The sequence below is a fragment of the Microtus ochrogaster genome, chromosome X, assembly GCF_000317375.1.
Source record: "Microtus ochrogaster isolate Prairie Vole_2 chromosome X, MicOch1.0, whole genome shotgun sequence".
NCBI lineage: Eukaryota > Metazoa > Chordata > Mammalia > Rodentia > Cricetidae > Microtus > Microtus ochrogaster.
The window spans coordinates 35,456,031-35,471,064 of NC_022026.1; the positions used below are offsets into that span (position 1 = coordinate 35,456,031).

The following is a 15,034-nucleotide window of genomic DNA, read 5'->3' on the forward strand; positions in this document are numbered from 1 at the left end:
AAGTCAAGATCAAAAGCTGACAGTAGATGCAGGCATGAAACAAAAGTATCAGAAAACATTCACAGTGTATGCCTTATTAAGAAAAACAAGTATCATTCATTTATAATGAATTCACTAATTTAATTAATTTATTATAGCTGAAATCCTAATGAGTATCTAGGTAGGGGACAACTTCTCCAAACATTCATGTTAAGTTACTAGTTATTTTGTATCTCAATTTTATAGAAATTTTTTTTCTTTGCAATTACCCTATTCCCATTAGCATATGTGTGTGTGTGTGTGTGTGTGTGTGTGTGTGTGCGTGCGTGTGTGTGTGTGTGTGTACTCTTTCGGGACAAAGATAAACATTGAATGTTTATAAATTTCCATTTTGTAGACATGGTTTCCTGTTGAAAGTCTCAAAGACTAATATGGAAAGTCTAGGAGATCTGTGAAATTAACACTATCATCATTAAATAATCCTAAAACAATCGTCTTCCTTATTGTGTTTGACCTTACAATAAGTGTGATAAAAGCAATGAAGGGTAAAATTCTGAAACTCTGAGATGAAGCAAGGCTTTAGGATTAGTGATTGTATTCTTCAGTGCCACACACTTGCGTTTATTTTTAATGAAGAAAATTTCACTTAGGAAACTCCTCTATCAAGCAGTAAAAATAATTATGTTAAAGCTTGACATCTGTATACATGTCCTGTTAACAGTCTCTTTAATGAAATGGAAGGATAGAAAATGCTTTTGCAGAATGAAGTATGATAACTGTCTCAAGGAAAAGCACTTGTGCATTCAGTTGTGCTATGAGCTCAACAGGCCATTTTTTAATGGAACATCATCTTTAGTTGAAAGGATGATTGATGAATAAACTATTATTATTCAGACTTGGATACATGGCAGATACTTTCCCCAAAATTAATGGAGTGAGATTGTTACTTCAAGAATAATAACTGACAATCCTTGTTTCCATTAATAATGATATTTGAGATTTCAAGTAAGTAATAGAATTTTCGAATTCTTGTTAATTAATCTATCATGAACATGATGGTTCCCTAATACTTGGAGAATTTTCTAATGTGATTAGTGGTAAGGATAACAAAGACAACTTTTTGATATTACAAATTTAAGAATGTCAATATTTAAGAGATCTATATAACTTAGTAAATGGGTATTTTCAAAATCACCAGTATCTGATGGTAGAAAATCATGGTTGATTAAAATTCATTGAAAGCAAAATACATAAAAATATTTTAAATGATACAAAGCACAAACAGTTTTTTATTTAGTTTTAAGATGTCTCATTATCGCTTAAGTATAAGTAATTACTACATATCAAGTTTTGATGGAGCATGGTGCTAGACAATGGGTACATTTAAGCAGATTATTAAGAAGAAAAAGCAAGAGGGAGGAACTAAACAAAACCCAGTATTGTGGGAAATCCGAATGTAATTGAGAAATTATCGCAGCTGTGTGTTCAAGGATAGACTGAACAGGAAGGAAATGGTGGAGAATGAGATCACTTAAGATCTTGTAAGCAATGATGAAGACTTAGATACTATCATTTGGTTAATTTCTATATTATTTCATAATGAAAACAGATACAATTCTAGAAAGCAACATTGTTGGCTATGGCATGAGTTCAGGTACAAACAAAAACGGAACCTCCTTTCCCCGAAATTGTACTTGGAATAAGACACTTATATTGGGTAGCAAAAAGGTGAAGAATATTAAGGGAGTATTTCATTAGACACTACACATTGGTAATGAGAAAAAAGGAAAAGTTCAGGATGATGCTGTGCTTTCACACCTAGTAACTAAGAGGGGTTATAGAGTCTTTACCTCCCTAACCATGAACTGCAAAAACTTTTATTCACAAAGCTAATCTTTTAAAATTACTGATCTATACATGGTTTGTGTTTATTTTATTGAGTTGCTTTAACTTGTTCATTTCAATGTTTACATTTTTCATTTTATATGAATTATAGACATACTTGTCCTAAAGTTGTTCAGTTTGTATTTTTTTTTATTCTGGGAGTATTCATAGCTTGCTTACTCCTGACAATGCTACTTTCAGTGTTCTCTCACATTCCCCTGCCTTTCCTTCACAAACTCTGATTACACCTATTTTTTTGTTGCTTAAAGTTATCTCCTACTGTGTCTCTTGCCTCTTTCTTTCTTCATGCTTCTATTTCTTCTTTCACCTCTTTCCTTATGTTATTCCCTCTCCCTTTCCAAGTAATAAGATATATAGGATTGTTTAAAGTTCATGATACACAATAAATCATTTAGTTCTTCATATATCTTCATTTTTGTTGTGATAAAATTGTCCTGAGAGAAAGAAAGTGAAAGAATAAGTTTCATTTGCTAACAAATGTTTTGATACAGTCTCTCATTGCAAAAAGTCACAGAGGCAGGAATTTGAGACAGCTCATAATAAAAAATTCACAGTTAATAGTAAAGAAAATATAAACATCCTTGCATGTTTGCTCTCTGCAGCTTTCTTCTCCTTTATAATATTAAGTACCATCTGCCTAGAAAATGTACAGCCTACAATGAACTCGGTCTTCCCAAAGCAATTAACAATCAAAACAATCCTATCTAGATATGTACATAGAACATATCTTGATTTAGAATCTAGATACCTTGATCTAGAATCTAGATGATTCTTCATTTAGACTTTTTCCCCAGGTGATTGTAGGCTGTATCACATTCCAGTCAAACCTGACCAGTTTGACTCTTTTAAAAAAGATTTTAAGTATTGCTGCTATTCCTATTTTACAGTGCATGTGGTAGCTACAAACAAATATGCTCAATAAATATAGATGTAAATGTTTTAAGCAAACTATAGCAAATCCAACTGTACAAATGAAAGAATGACTAAGATGGATTTCCACTCTGTATATAAAAAGTGAAACATATAAAAAATCATAATGTATTTTCAAGAGAGAAGTAAATTTTATATATTTACAGTATACAACCTGATGTTTTACATGAACTTTACTTAAAGGCCTCTTGAAAAATCATCAAAATTTGTGTCACATATTATCTTTTACCATCAAATCAGAAAAGAAACTGCTGCAGATAGAAGAGCAACAGCGAGATACTAGGAAAGGGAGAAGGAGTGGGGAGGGGTGGGACATGAAGGACAGTTTGCCTGAAAAACGCCATGATGACATCTGTATCTAATTTTTTGTAGGCAAACAAAATTTTAAGAAAGAATTGAAAAGATGAAAAAAATAACCTAAATTCAATTAAGATAGTAACTCAGTTGTTGAAGTAAATCTACATGATAATCTGGAGAAAATGACATTTTAAAAATAATATTTTCTTATTTCCCTAAAGAGCACACTTCCAAACATTTATGAAAGCATTTTTCATATTTGTCAGAAATCTTTTATTATTTATTATCTTTTTATGGATTCTGTATCTTATGTTTATCCATACATTTGTGAAAACACTGCCTACATTGCTTATACAAGAACTTCAATGATTCTTATATATTGATCTTTTTATACATGTACTTTGTTAAACTCAAATTATTTCTAAAGATTTTTATTCCTATTCTATTATATATCTATAATAAAATACATGAACTATGATATTTTCTTCCCAATTTTTGTATCTCACTTATTTGTGCTGTATAATTACATTTGCCAGGAATTTTGGATCAATGTTGACAAATAGATCCAATAGCTAGAATTTTTCTGCTATTCTAATAGCAGGAATGTTCCTGACTAGACCTGGATTGTCTTCAGTGTTACACAAGAAAATATGTTCTTCTATTTATTTTAGGTAGTTGCCAACGAAGTTGAGAACATCTATTATAAAACACTTCTTGATTTTTTTGAGACAATTCTTCCCTGTGTAACAGCCCTTCCATCTTGGAACTCACTTTGTATACCAGACTTGCCTGGAACTCATAGAGATCTTCCTTTCTCTGCCTCCCCAGTGTTGGAATTAGAGGAATGTGTCACTAATTCTTCCTCTTATATTTATAGGGTATATATGTATATGTAAACCTATCTTCCTCTTATAATATATTTATAGGGTATATATGTATATATTCTTTTAGAAATAAGTTGTATTTTCCAACACTTCTGCAATCCATTTGATCACATATTTTTTGCTCTATATTATACTACCCACTTTGAAGCTATTATTGTGAATTATGATTTGATCTACTTTGTCATAATATAAACAGAAGTTTCTGTCCTGTCTATTCCTGCAGTCATTCAGTCACAAATAAACAAACAGAGGCTTAGGTTAATTATAAACTGTTTGGCCTACTGCCCAGGTTTATTATTAACTAACTGTTTTGACTTAAATTCACCTAGAATACTTATCTATGTTTAGGGACATGGCTTGTTACCTTTTCTCAGTAAGGCATTCTCATCTTGCTTCCCCTGTGTCTGACTAGTGCCTGATTATCTGCCTTTCATCCTCCCAGAATTTTCCTAGTCTTGTTGCCCTGACTATAATTCCTGCTTGGCTACTAGTCAATCAGAATTTTATTAAACCAATATGAGTAACAAATCTTTACAGTGTGCAAAAGCATTATTGCACAGCATTATAATCTACACTTTAAGACATTAATAAAATACTTTCTTGTTACTTTAAGTATCTATCTTAGATATCTATGCTCATGTATATGCAAACATTGATTTGATGCAAATATTATAAATTTCCTTCCCCCCAAAGTTTTCATTGTTTTCTAGTTGTGAGAAATTAGACAAGTTACATAGCTTCTATGACTTTCAACAATTCTAAAGTCTGTAGTAAACCTCAGTTTAGTGGCGAATATAGATTTAACTGCCTTTAAAATTTCCCCACAACATTACTGATCTAAATTATTTTCTTCTCTTGAGTGATTTTTAAATTTATAGTTTAATAGAACATGGATATTATCACTAAATTTTATTAACATAATGATAAACCTAGCATATGTCTTGGGAATAATTTCTCTTTGCTATAATTTTTAAGTATTTTGTAATTGCTTCTTGGTAAAGGGAGACTGTACCTTCGTTTCCTGGTCTGCCAGACCCAAATAATGGCTCAAAAACTATATTAATAACAACACTGCTTGGTCAACAGCTTAGGTGCATTCCTACCTACGTAGCTCTTATATCTTAAATCAGCCCATTTCTATTAATCTGTGACTTGTCACGAGTCTTTGGCTTACTGGTAAGGTTCTTTCTCCTTTGGTAGCTTCATGGCATCTGCATGACTCTGCCTTCTTTCTCTGTGCATTCAGTTTGGTTTTCTCACCTACTTATATGCTGCCCTGCAATAGGACAAAGTACTTTCTTTATTAACCAATGGTAATAAAACATATTCATAGCGTATAGAGGGATCCCACATTATTTCTATTTTTCTTTTCAAATGTGTATCAATTTTATAGTGATTTCTAAAAGCAAGGTTATATCTTTATCATGTGTTCTAATTTTTCTTATCTTTATAATTTTATGGTCTCATATTAATATGTTTGGTGTTTAATATTTTATTTCAAGATGAATTTGAATAAACATAATTCAAGTTCTTCTTTTAAATTTATATAATTAAGACTATGCACATTCCTCTAACATCTATTTTATTTTGAAACTTTAGCCTTTGAGATATAATAATTTAATTATCTAATACCCAAATTTTATCTATGCCAATTTTAGTTTAATCTTAAAAACTAGCTAGATTGTTATAAAACAAAATTTATTTTTTACACTTTATGTCTGTATTTTGATTTATTCTCAGTTACAAAGGTTTTATAGTCCCTGTTTTTTGTATTCCTCTGGGATTTTCTGCATGACTTAGTAAATAAGAATTATAGCAAGTGTTCTCTAAACATTTTGTAGAAGTTTTAATCTATTATGTAACTACAAAATGAAAGTCATTCCTCCAAAATACATGTTGTGGGCTTTGCTAGAGTGTTTTGCTACAGACTTGTGTCATTGCTGAAATATAATAAGAAGTCAAACTACTTTGAATGTCTCAAAATACATTAAAAGATAACCATAATTGGAAGATCAGTAGTAGGAACATCCGATCCTAAAGAGAAGGAAAGGTAACTAAAATAAGTGTAACCTTTTCATCTGCTGCTTTTCTGTGCCATTCCTCATGCCCTCCCAAATACAGGATATTATTTCTTTTCAATAAGACTTTGAAAGTGTATTAAAACAGGTTGATCTTAAATATATAATCTTCCTGCTCACTCTTTTGAGTGCTGGCGTTATGGTTATATACTGTCAAGGTCTGAATAATCATGGCCCAAATAAATTCCTATATTTGAATGTTTAGTCATCAGTGTTGATATTATTCAAGAAGGACTAGGATGTATGACTTTGTAGGAGGAAATGTGCCACTGAGGTGAGTTTTGAACTTTCAAAAGACCACAAATAGTTCCAGTGTCACACACTCTCTTTCTTTCTGTGAATCAGTATGCAACTCTCAGCTAATGCTCTAATACCATGCCTGCATGATTCCTGCCACAATTGTAATAGACTAATCCTCTGAACTTATAAGGAAGTCCCAAATTAAATGCTTTATTTTATAAGAGTTGCTTTGATCACAGTGTCTCTTCACAATAATAGAACACTAAGAGTGGTACCAAAGTACTGAAATTTTTAAATTTTTTTAATCTTCATTCATGGTTCAATATCTGGTCTTCTCTAGAGAAAGTTCCAGATATTGTAGAGAATGTATAGTTTATAGCTTTAAATAGAATGCTCTATAAATGTCTGTTAGGTCAATTTAACCTATAGTTAGTTTTAACTTTTATGTATCTTTAATTGTGTTACTTTGGTCATCTTTCTAATGGTGATAGTATTAAAATACCATACCATTGTTACATTGTATGCTTCATTAACCAACACCTAGCCACAAACCGAACCCTACACAAAATGCTAGCAGAAAAACTACAACCTAAGGAAGTTAGCTACATCCACAAAAAACACAGACAATTGATATCACAGCAGCAAATACTGAAGAAGGGAAAACACACACAACAATATCAATACCAACAAACCTAAAATAACAGGATATAGCAGGCACTGGTCATTAAACGAACAAATTAATAACAATAATAGTAATAGTAATAGTAGTAATAATAATAATAATAATAATAATAATAATAATAATAATAATAAATGGGGTACAGACCTAAACGGAAAACTTTCAACAGTTGAATCTAAAATGACTGAAAGCTAATTAATGAAATGCTCAACATCCTTAGCCATCAGAGAAATGCAAATCAAAACAACTCTGATATTCCATCTTACACCTGTAAGAATGGCCAACATAACAAACACTGATGACAGCTTATGCTGGAGAGGATGTTGGATAAAGGAAGCACTCCTCCATTGCTGGTGGTAGTACATTTTGGTATGGTAGTACATTTTGGTACAGCTGCCTTGGATATAAGTATGGTTATTTCTCAGAAAATTAGGAAACAACCTACCTCATGACCCAGCAATGCCACTTTTGGGTATGTATCCAAATAATTCTCAATCATATCACAAGGACATGTGCTAACCTATGTTCATAGCAGCATTATTTGTAATGGCTGGAACCTGGAAACAACCTAAATGTCCTTTGACTGAAGAATGGAGAAGGAAAATGTGGTACGTTTACACAATGGATTACTACACAGCGGAAAAAAAAATAATGACATCTTGAAATTTGCAGGCAAATGGATGGATCTAGTAAACATCATATTGAGTACAGTAACCCCAAACCAGAAATGCAAATATAGAATGTACTCACCCATAAGTGGCTTTTAGATATAAATCAAAGGAAAACCAGTCTATAACCACAATCCTAGGGAAACTAGATAACAAAGAGGACCCTAAGAGAGTCATACATAGATCTAATTTACATGGGAAGTAGAAAATGTCAAAATCTCCTGAGTAAATTGGGAGTGTGGGCATCATGGGGGAAGATTGAAGGGTAGGTGGGAAGAAAGGATAAGAGCAGAGAAAAATATATAGCTCAATAAAACAATTTTAAGAAAAGCAAAACAGAAAACCTTAAAAAAAAAAACAAAGAAATCCCCGAGACCAGAACCCAAAAATACTAACAAAAAAAAATTAAAAAGAAATGTTTTGACTGAGATTTCTGTCCTGCAGTCATTCAGTCCCAAAGAAATACACAGAGGACTACATTAATTATAAACTGGTTGGCCTATTAGCTCAGGGTTTTTTTATTAACTCTCCTATGTTCTAGTAACCCATAATTCTTGTCTGTGTTAGCCACATGGCTTGGTACCTTTCATCAGTGATGTATTCTCATCTTGCTTCTTCTGCATCTGGATGACAACTGCAGACTGAGCCTTTCATCTTTCCAGAATTTCCTGTTCTGGTTTCTGTGCTTCTTCTTCCTCCATGGCTATTGGCTAATAAGCACTTTATTAAAGCAATACAAGTGACAAGTCTTTACTGGGTACAAGACCATTGTCCCACAGCAGAAGTGTGTGTGTGTGTGTGTGTGTGTGTGTGTGTGTGTGTGTTTGACACATGGAACTCATAAGAGATTAAATATTCAGGGTCCATGAATAAAATTTTATTTGAGTATACCCAAGCATTTAAAGCAGAAAGAAACAACCACTGACAAAATTTATGCTGAAAATTTAAAATTCTCAACCAAACTCCTATTTTTAATAATGTTATCCTTCAAAAACTGAATGTGAAATAATGAATTTCCAGGATATATAAAACTAAGAGAATTTCTTGAGGGAAAACATGCCAGATATTGAAGAAACAATAGAGAAATCACCATATATTTTCATTTCTGGATAGAAAACAAAGCCAAGATAATGAATAAAAATATAATTTAAGTAATGAGTATACTGGTTTCTCTGGAAACATCTTGTTCTCTTGTGATAGTTATTTAAATATCTACTCAAGAAAATCTAAATGAGACTAATTTCGTTGCAAAGCAGATTTAATTTCAGCAAAGTTATCCTGGTGACATACAATTTCTATAAGAAAAATGATTGCCTGTACATATATAGGTATTTCTGAACTTCTTCTTTCGATTTTTCAGGTGAGAAAAAGCTGGCATTGAACTCCCTCTCTTTCAATTATAGGATTTCCTTTAATTTTATACTCTTCCTTTTTTCAATCCACATGTGTGGGTTTTTTAAAGCCTGTAATACCATACCTTGAGTGGAATTTTAAATAATTTTGAATCATCTTAAGATCAGTAAGCCAACCCTCAAGACTCACTATCACATTCTATATTTCTTTAGGTATCCAACTTGAGTTTTCTGGACCTCTTGGATGTTTATATTACTTATCAAGCTTGGATTCCTTAAGGCCAGGTAGTCGTTGTGGTTATGAAAGAGAGTTTAATTGGCTTTGGAATTTATTGTCAGTTTCTTTTATAAATACATATTTCATTTTATTTTACAGTTATAGGTATTTTGTCTGTCTGTATGTCTATGCAATTCAGGTGTACATAGTGCTCTTGGAAGTTGAAAGAGGGCATTGGAGTTTGTGTATACTTTTATATACAAATGCAGCACAGAAAGCAATGATCCAAGGAAGTTTGTTTGAGTTCAGAAACTAATGTAAGTAAATTCCAGCAAGCACATACTAAATAGTTTCTCTGTAGCCCTTTTCCAGAATGTTCTCAGGACAGACCGATTAAACACAATGTCCAGGTATATCCTGTAGATTCTATCTGGGAAACCACAAATGCAAGGCAGAAGGTCATATCCAGATTGAAGATACACTGAGGACAGCATTCAGCACATCCTTTCACTATATTGGGTTCTATAACTTTGTTCTGACATCCAACAAGAATCAACATGTCTTATGAATTGAATATAAATGTTTCAACACAGCAGGCACAAAATCACATTCAAGAACAGTTCAGTGATCAAAATTCACCCAAGGTAAAAGGCTCTTCACCTTTTTTACTGTAGCCTCTCTCACAGTATCCCAAGGCACTGTTCACCATTAGTCATTCTTTTGACCATGTCTTGACACTGTCCTCTAGAAGTGCATCAAGTAATCTTAGCTGTTGAGCCATCACTCTAGACCTCTTCTTTCAGTTTCTAAAACTGTCTTGTCATATTTCATTTTATTCACATTCCAAAATATGATAATCTAGTAAAAGCCTTGGCAATGTTATCTCCCCTTTCCACTGTGCCCCCATTAAAAAGAGAATATATTCCCAACAAATGATGTATATAACTACATTTCCATGAAAGGAATATTCCTGGATAGTTCCTGTGTCACAGATATAACACATCTGACTTGTTTATATGAATTAGTAAGCTTATTCTCAAGTTAACATGCAAGTAAAGTAGTCAGAGAACAATGTAATTCTTAAAGTACTAGATACTGTAGCAGTTGTCTTAGAATAAATAGATAGATGACTGTAATAGAACTGAAAGTCCAGAATTAAGCTGATATATCCCTGGTCAATTGATTTTCAACAAAAGAAATCAGCTGTTTGCCTTACTGAGATTCCTTTTAAAGTACTAAGGCAATTTTCTCTTTATTGTTTTAAAGACTCCTCTCTTTGTCTTTCTGTTTTGCTTTGATATATCTGCTTGTAGATCTATATTTGTTTGCCCTACTTGCCATTTGTTTAGAGCTGTGGATATTATGAAGTTTAATCTTTATTGTTAATCTTTATACTAAACCCAGTACAACTGGGTTTAGAAAAACCTAAAAACTAAGTGTGTGTGTGTGTGTGTGTGTGTGTGTGGTATTGCAACTTACTGACTGTTATTTTAGTCACCCAGTTCTTCATCCTGCCTCATTGTTCAGTACTTTGATGCAGGAAAAATTGTTGTACAAACTAGTTCAATATAATTTTAGCTCCTTTGATGAAAGTAGTATCTGAGGTTAATGTTTGAGGATTCTGTTGTTGTTCATCTGATTCCATATTATCTTTCATTTTGAATTTTGTTTCAATTTCCCAACAGTCAACTTCTTTGATGAGTGGGAATTAAGGTAGACGATGCCTCTCAGGCTTCCTTACTGGCTGGAAACCACAGCTCCATGAAATGAAATGTATGAATAGGACGCCACCACTCTTGTTGTGCTTTGCACAATTCCAGACTGTGAGCCATGAAAGAAAGATGCTTGAAAGACAAGAACTCCTCAACTGTCCTCATTTAGAGATGAGCTCTACTGATGAGGATGGGAGTATAATAAAATACAGTGGTGTGTTTTCCTTTCCAGAAGAAATGATTCTAGCTGGAAACTGGTAAGAGAATAGCCTCAGTTCTTGTATAGAGCATCTTGGCTATCAAGACCTTCTCTTTCTGAGGTGGAATGTAGAAGGGAGATGATGAGATAGATAGCAAATAGTGTCCTCTTCATTTTTACTTCAGGTCATTTTAGTATGTATGATTAATAGCAATATAAAAACAATAACTAAGGCCCTCCAGAAATAAATTATTTATGATTTAAGTTGCATACTGCTTGATTGAATATGAATCATCTCTTGATCCAAAATATTGACACTGTATATATTATCCAATTGCTAGCTACTTAGTAGCTATTTAAACTGTCATATCAACTGTCTCATATTATCACATATCCTGTGTTAGACTGACATTTATGTTATTTAACAGTGACCCACAAAAGGAATGTTACAGTATAGGCTCACATATACAATCTAAAATGGCAGATTAAACACATGATGATATTACAAAGCATATAGATTACATATGGAAAGTTCAAGAATAAAGTCTTGAAACATATACCCTGCAAATAAAGAAACCACTTTAGTGGTCTAGAATCAAAGTGACTTTTCATTTTGTTTTCACTGCAGAGCTATTTCCAGAAGCTTTCAATAGTTTGCTCCTACTCTTGAAAGGTTTTCAGTAGTTTTAATGAAGTTAGTATCTTCTATGTGTTATTGGTTAGGAGTATTTCATAACTGCGTATTAGGTCCTCTTCATGAAAGGAATCATCTATTTCTGAAGTTCTGCCCAAAACTGTAAAATGAGAATGTTCATATGAATGAAACATTTTTCCCTTTAAAAATTTATGTAGCTTACCGTTTGAATGCTGTAATGAAATGCACAAGGTTAAATATATCAGCTGAAGTCACAATTCAATGAAAGGAAAAATTGCAGAAATAGCTTTGATTGATCTCAACATAATATAGAATGATTAGCAATTTGGATTTGAAATCACAGAAGACAAAAAATTACCTACTGATTCTTGTAACCATCTTCTTTTGTCATAGGAGGTATATTCAGATACACATAATCCCATGGTTTCTCAATTTAAGAAAAAAACCACACACTCTTTGGGGGCATTTCTGGTGAACTTCATTTGTGGCACACTTATAGTAAGTGAATAGTGTAGCATTTTGCATCCTAGAATATATTGACTATTTTCTTGGACTTTAGCAACCAACAATATTGTTTTTTTTAAATCAAGTATAAATTAATTTTTTTTGCTTAAAATATCCTCTTCCTGTTGCTATCAAAAACATGAGCACCATATTTCCCAAGAGGAGTTAATGAGGAACAAACTTACTGATTACAACAGATGCCTAAGATAGGATAGTGGTGTTCCCTAAAATAATTGACTGTGTAAAATTGAGTCACATGATAGCACTATAAAAAAATTAATGTTTAAATATTACTTTTGGAATGTAAGAACAATAGCTATTTATAATTAGCATTAAACTTATAATAATGGGAATCTTTAAAATAGATAATTTTACTTACCAGGAAAATAATAAAATCATAAAATTGTATAAAATATTTACTTGACATTGTTAGATAGGAATAACATTAGATCCCATTGAATGTATTTCTATTGGAATTGAATGTCCATATAGATTATTTAAATATTTATGTAATTTATATTTATGAAATAAAACATAATTTGAAATTATTCCTAAGGAAGATTTTCAGATTTATCTCTCATTTATGAAGAACTTGAAAGTCTTTTTTATCCACACAATAATGGAAGCAAGAGAGAAACTATTCTTGTTAATATTGTAGGGCTAAAATGTCAAAATTAGAAGAAATAACTATTTCTAAAATTTCAAAATTAGAAGAAATAGTTATAATAATTCTAATTTTGACATTTTAACCCTACAATATTTGAGCTCATAGGCTATACCTCATCACACTTGAAGATGAAGGGAAATTATTTTATCCAACTATAATAGAATCATTTGCCAATTATGCTGAGGTCTTTGATCCATTTGCACTTAAGTTTTATGCATGTAGATAGATATGAATCTGTTTGCATTCTTTAACATGTTGACATACAGCTATGTTGTCACCATTTGTTGAAGATTCTTTCTTTTTTCCATTGTATAATTTTATTTTATTTTTTTGTCAAAACTCAGATGTACATGTAGATCAATATCAGGCTGCTCTATTTGATTCCATTGGTCCATCTGTCTGTTTCCTACTTTGGGGCCAGTAGAAGGGACAAAGCATGCCTTTTCTGTGTCCATTTATTGCTGCCTTTCAAGCCTTTTCTTTTTTTTTTCTGTCAACCACGATCCATGATGTTCTCTATAAATGTCTCAAGAATCCCTCTACAAATGGGTTTCTTGTTTCATTGCAAATATAGGTATGTATATCATAATATGGAATGCTAGTAGTCACAATATCTGAACTAACTTTGGTCTACAGCCAATTATTACCTTCAAGATAATCACAAAACACAACCAGTCTCAATTTTCAGATATCAAAAATTCACACAATATATCTTAAATCCAAACTAATGAAATAAAATTTTATAATAACAACTTATACCAACTTTTAGGTGTCAGCTGCAAACACCTCAGACCCGGGAGAAGTCGCGTTAAGGAGCAGAGCATTTTGTTCCTCTCTCAGAATGAATGGGAACCAGATTGTCAAGGTGCTGACTGAGGACGAGCTAGGCCACCAGGAGACAGGCAATGTCATTGCCCCGCTGAAAGAGGTCCTGGAGTACAATGCCATGGAGGCAAGTACAATCGGGGTTTGACTGTGCTCCAAGCCTTCCGGGAGCTGGTGGAGCCAAGAAAACAGGATGCCGAGAGCCTGCAGTGGGCCCTGACTGTGGGCTGGTGTGTAGAACTGTGTCAGATGACATCATGGATTCTTCTCTCACTCGACGCAGACAGATCTGATGGTACCAGAAGCCAAGCATAGGCTTGGATGCTGTCAATGATGCTCTGCTTCTGGAAGGCTGCATCTACCGCCTGCTGAAGTTGTACTACCTGAACCTGCTGGAGCTCTTTCTGCAGAGCTCCTATTAGACAGAGATTGGGCAGACCTTTGACCTCATAACTGCACCCCAGGGCCTTGTGGATCTTGGTAGATACACTGCGAAGAGGTACAAATCTATTGTCAAGTACAAGACGGATTTCTATTCTTTCTACCTGCCTGTCGCGGCTGCCATGTACATGGCAGGCATTGATGTGGAGAAGGAACATGCCAATGCCAAGAAGATCCTGCTGGAGATGGGCGAATTCTTTCAGATCCAGGACGACTACCTTGATCTCTTCGGTGACCCCAGTGTGACTGGAAAGGTCGGCACTGACATCCAGGACAACAAATGCAGCAGTGGTTCAGTGTCTGCTACGAGCCACTCCGCAACAGCGTCAGATCTTAGAGGAGAATTATGGGCAGAAGGACCCAGAGAAGGTGGCACAGGTGAAAGCGCTGTATGAAGCCCTGGATCTGCCAGCTGTGTTCTTAAAGTACGAGGAAGACAGCTACAGCCACCTCAAGAGCCTCGTGGAGCAGTACTCTGCACCGCTGCCCCCAGCCATCTTTCTGGAACTAGCAAAGAAGATCTACAAGCGGAAAAAGTGACCTCTAGCTTGCAAAGGCTTTGAGGGAGGGATCTCAATAAATTATTGTACAGAAAAAAATAACAACTTATACCAAATTTTATTTATGACAATTTAAACAAACACACCATTATGATCAAATCTCTTGACAAACTAGGAATGATGAATGAGGAACATTAATAAAAATTAACATAAAACATTACAAGGGTAAAAAAAACTGCTTATTTTGTTGTGAGTATGGAAACATGGCAAAAATATCTCCCTAACTAGTGTTAATTACCACC

At 33.4% G+C, this 15,034-nt stretch overlaps 1 pseudogene; it reads left to right on the plus strand.

Annotated features, from left to right (window-relative positions):
• Positions 1-13,807: 13,807 nt before the first annotated feature.
• Positions 13,808-14,772, plus strand: LOC101991015 (annotated as a pseudogene).
• Positions 14,773-15,034: the final 262 nt, after the last annotated feature.